Source organism: Culicoides brevitarsis, chromosome 3, assembly GCF_036172545.1.
Source record: "Culicoides brevitarsis isolate CSIRO-B50_1 chromosome 3, AGI_CSIRO_Cbre_v1, whole genome shotgun sequence".
Classification (NCBI taxonomy): domain Eukaryota; kingdom Metazoa; phylum Arthropoda; class Insecta; order Diptera; family Ceratopogonidae; genus Culicoides; species Culicoides brevitarsis.
The window spans coordinates 3,244,637-3,250,400 of record NC_087087.1 but is presented as its reverse complement, the minus strand read 5'-3'; positions in this window follow the sequence as shown (position 1 = coordinate 3,250,400).

The window sequence follows — 5,764 nt, the reverse complement described above, 5'->3', positions numbered from 1 at the left end:
AACGAAAAAAAATATGGAGAGATACGCTTGACATTGATGAATACGAAAAACATTGAGAACGAGGAACGACAACGAAAAACTGAAAATGTCACTCAGATTAATGTTTTTGGACGGTAATCTGCTTGTCTTTTAGCTTTTTGTATTTTTTTTTAACATGTTCGGAAAAATGGACTGCGACACAATTTTTTATAAAAAAAAACATGGAGAAAAAAAAATTATTAATTTCCTATAAAATAAAAAAAATACAAAAAAAGCAAATTTATTCAAAAAAGATTTAATTTTTTTGTTATTCATTAATAAAAAAAAAACTAAAAAAAAATAAGAAATCTCTATCAATGTTGTCGTCTCAATGTTAACAACACACACATCCACGGCACAAAAATCTTTACAATAGTATGAAATACTGTTGCGTCATTAAATTTAATATACAACTCATTTAGTTAAAGTGCTGTCGATTTATTTTCGAGTATTTATTGTTGAAATAAATAAAGGTACCACTTTTTTTTGTAAATTTTTCGCTTGTTTGTAAACTTTTAAACGCACAACTTTTATTAAGACTCAATCGTGCAATTTAAATAATTTTTTTTTTCTTTATTTTTTTCGCGTAGAGGAGAAAAGCTATAATCGCTCAATAATAATGATCATCAGCTAATTTTGCCTCAACTCGTGGGCTTTAGTGAATATGATTAATTGGGCAGCAAATTTTTTGTTGTTTAAAAAAAGTGTCGCTATTGTTGGGTGTTATTAGCTACTCATTTGTCATTGTTCGATTGCGAGTTTTTTGGATTTTGGACTCGTGATCGTGGATTTTTACGGATAAAAAGTTGTTGGAAAAATATGTTGATCGCTTAATTTTGTGTTTTTTGTGGAGAGTTGTTTGAGAGAAGAGAATTAAGTTGCTTTTATAAATTGGTTTTTTATTTTATTGGAAATTTTTGTCTATTGAGAAATAGTTTGGAGATTTGGTTGATTTTGATCATTTTTCTCTTTTTTAATTTTAAAGGTGTGTGAATTTTAATTTTCTATGATTCATTGAACAAATATTTGATAAAAAAAAATGAATTTTTTGATTTTTATAATTTTTTGGAAAAAAATCTTAAATTCAAGTTTTATAAAAAAAAAAATAAATATTTAATTTTAAAAAAATAAAAAAAAAATAAAATAAATAAAAATAAAAAATTTTTTTAAATAAAAAAATAAAAAAAAAAAAAAAAAAAAAAAAAAAATTTAAAAAAATAAAAAAAATTAAATTAAATTTAAAAAAAATTAAATTAAAAATTTTAGATTAAAAAAATAAAAAAAAATTTTTTAAAATAAAAATAAAAATTTTAATAAAAAAATAATTTTTAAAAATTATTGAAATTTAATAAAAAAAATTATTGAAATTTTAAAAAAAATAAAAAAAATAGAAATTCGTTCTTAAACTATAAAAAAAAATTTAAAAAAAAATTATCATTAAAAATTTTTTAATTTTACAAAAAAAATATTTTGTTTTTTAAACAAAAAAATTAAAAAAACAAGAAATTTAAAAAATAAAAATTTATTTGAGTCAAAAAAAAAATTACAAAAAATAATTAATAATAAAATTTATTTTTGAAGATTTTTTAAAAGTAAAATTTAAAAATTCACAATAAATACAGAATTAGCTCTATTTTAATGGTTCAAAAATAATCATAATTTTTTTTCTGAGCATATAGCAATAGCAATTTTTGAAGAATTTTACAACGTAAAATTATATTTTTTTTAAACAAAAATAATTTAAAATAAAAAAAAATTAAATAAAATTATATAAAAATTTATAAAAGAAACTATTTTTTAAGGAAATTCGTTTCATAAAAAATTACATTGAATTTTTATTTTTATTGAACTTTCAGTAAATTAAAATTCACATTTTTTTCTAAAAATTCTTTATATTTTTATATTTTTAATAAATAAAAAAAAAATTTTTTAAATAAAAAAAAATACGTAAGAGTTTTTTAAGCTTAAATTTCCTTTAAATCAAAAAAAAAAATATTTTTATTAAAAATTTTCTTTTTTTCCGTTAAAAATTTTCTCTTAAATCCCGAAAAAAATATTTAAAAATTAATCACTTGATCCCATTTTTGACATTTTTCTCCAAATTCAGGCAAAAAATAACATTTTATGAATAATTTCCTTCGGATACTTTACAAATGCCTTCCGGCGGAAGATATTAACTATCCAAACATTACTTCTAACGTTCATTCACTATATTTTTTTTTTCATATTAAGCTAAAACCATCACTTACCTTATAATTCTTCTTCACAAACAGCTTTTTCCAAAGTTTCAACGAAATTTATCCAAAACTGATTTTTTTTTTTAAATTTTAAGTTCTTCAATGAAATTTGATCAGGTTCACACAAAAAGAGATAATTATATATAATTATTAATTTTTACACCGCTTATTTTCGTTTTTAAGTTTTTTTTTCATAAAAGATCAATTTTGAGCCAAATAATTTTTTTTTAAATTTTTTCTTCTTATCACGAAGAAATTTTTTACGCACTCACGTTTTTTTTTTGCTTTCTTACTTTCTGAGAGATTCTTTAGTTTTTGTTTTTTTGACAAAACAAGTCACTTTTGGAAAAGAGTATTTTGAAAATCTCCTTTTAACTTTGCTATACTGGGTTGGGCTTGAATGCACGATCGTTCTACAACAACACGAACCGGCATAATTTTGAAGTAACAACAAAAAAAAACGAAAATTGGAGAGAAATAAAGTTTCATACGAGGAATGGCATAGGACTGAACGAGATAAAGAGATAAACGCTTAAATGCTGCTTAAGAATTCTCGTAGTCGTCGTATGTCTGTAGCGCGTACGGAAAAATTTCAGGTAATAAAATATTAAGTTTTAATGAAATAATTACGAATTTATGAATTAATTTATTAAAAATTTCCCAATAATATTAATTAAAAGCACGATTTCTCTCGTCGTCTAATGGCTTAATGGAAATTAGTGGATTTCCACACGCAAATTTCGTCAATGTCATGTCATGCAACTGACGGCAGCACAGAAAAATAGGCGGGGGATAATTTAAGCTATGCCCATTATAAAAATGGCTCCCTTACTGACTTCGGTTACGAGAACGGGGCAACTATAGTTTTTTTGACCTATAGTTGTCTTTTTTGGGCAAATTTTTTTTATTATTATTTTTCGGGTAGTAGAAGAGTACAAAAAAAAAGTACGGAGCAAAAAAGAAAAAATTTCTTAATAATTGTGCTTTGATGCTTGTCAGCTGCCTGCACCAGAAAATTAAATTTTAAAATGATTAATGCTATAACGTGTTGCATTTTTGCAATTTGAATATCACATCGGTAGTATTTATTTTTTTTGTGTATTTTAACCGCAAATGTTAAATTAACTGTTAACGTTTTTAAATGCAAAAAGCGTCTGATATATCAAAATTGTAAATTTATTTTGTCTTTAATTAAAAATAATAATCAACACAGTGTTTCTATTTTTCTTGTCACTTCATATTTATTTTTATAGTTTAGTTTTTGGATTTATTTTATTGTGTGTTTTTTTTCTTCATTTTTTTGCATCATCTTTAATTCTTTTTAGTACTAATTTTTTACTTTTTACGTATATATAATATATATATAATTTTTTTTTATTTATAAATTAAGAAAAAACAAACATTTTTTTATTTATAATTTTTTTTTTGTTTCTCTTGCATTATTATTTTCAAATACATTTACATTTATACGATTTTTTTTACGTTTTATGATGAAATTGAATGAAGCGAAAAAGGTAATAATTTAATGCTAACCATACTATAAATATTACAATTTAATTAACTTTATGATGTGCGAGAACTTTTTTTTTCTCTTTTTCTTTCATGACAATTTCAAATAATTTATTACTTTTTTATTATAATATTAGGTACCCGCATTAAAATAGAACAACAGAATCAATGTTTCGGATTTACTTGGTAAGTATTTTTTTTTATTTGTTAATGAACATGAACAAAAATGTGTTTGTTAAAAAAAAAGTAAGAAGAGTTATAAACGGAATACTTTGCTGTTAATATTTATTTAATAATTTTCTATTTTTTTTTTTAATAAAATAAATAAAATTAAATTTAATATTTTTTTTTATTTAAAAAATTATTTATTAATTAATTTTATTAAAATAAATAATAATTTTTAAAATAATAATTTTAAAAAAAATTAAAAAAATAATTTTTAATTATTTTTTTTAAATTAAAAAAAATTATTTTTTTAAATAAAAAAAATGCAAATGGTACAAGTACCTAAAAAAAATGAGAAATAATTATTTAAAACTTTAATATTCATTAATAATTATTTTTAATTTTTTTATTAAAAAAAAATTTAATTTTATTTTTTATTAATTTAAAAAAATTATAAATAATTAATATTTTATTTTAATAATTATTTTTATTTTTTCATATAAAATTATAATGAATTTAATTTTCATTCATTTTTTTTTTTAATTAAATTTAATATTTTTTTATTGAAAAAATAAATTTATTTAAAATTATTTTTTATTTAAAAAAAAAAATTAAATTTATTTTATTTTATCAAATTTTTTTAAAAATTTTTTTTGAAAAAAATAAATAATTTATATTTTATTTTAAAAATTCTTTATTATTTTTTTTTAAATTAAATAAAAATTTTTTTTTAATTGAAATTTAATTTTTTTTATTAAAAAAAAAAATAAATATTTAATATTTTTAAACTTATTAATAATTATTTTTAATTTTTTTTAAATAAAAATGTTAAATTTAAATTTTATTTATTAAAAAAATAGAAAATTATTAATTTATTAAAATTTAAAAAAACTGAGCAAATTTGTATTAAAATTTTAATTTTTAAAAAATAATTAGCAAAAATTTTATTTATGAAAATATTTTATTTTGGGCGGTTTTTCGTATACATTTATGTCTCTTCTTCTTCTTTATCTTTTAATTTTTCATTAATTTTAATTTTACGTATTTTTTTTGTTTACTTTTCTTTTCAATATCTTCAAATTTAGTACAATGGATTCTTTTTTATTATTTATTTTACACTATTCACTGGTTTCTTCCAATACAAAAAAAAATAATGAAATTTAAATTAACTAAAAAAAAAACGAAAGAAGGGTTTCCTAAACAATGCGCGCTTCAGTACATTTGTGATTTATTTCATAATTTAAATAAATTTACGTCATATTTTGATTTTGAATATTAATTTATTATTTATTTATTTTTTTTTATTCTCCTAAAGTCATCCTTTTCATTTTATCATTTTTTATACATTTTTGTACAAATCAAGAAAAAATTTTTTTTTTGATAAAAACACAGAATTAATAATTATTGGTTGATTCTTTGTTGCTCTTAAATTTTTTTTAGAAAAGAAAAATCTTGATGATCGTTACATTATTATTATTATGTTGTTATTATTATTAGATTTGTTGTCTATTTCTTCATCTCTATTTTATTTTATTTTTTTTTTATCTATGTATTTTTCTTTATTTGTCTATTTAAAAAAACTAAAAAAAAAATGACTTTGGTATGCTTTGGATGTAATTTGATGAATTGTTTTCCATTAATTTTAATGTGCATAACATGTTTATCACCAGATTTGACTCCGAAAAAAACTCAGGTATGGTTTTCTCATATATGGCTCACAGAGAAAAAAATTAACTTTGAAAAATTCATCAAATATGGTATTTATTACTATATTATTATTGATAGGAGTGAAACATCTTCATTTATTTTTATTTATATTATCTCGCCTTCGGTTC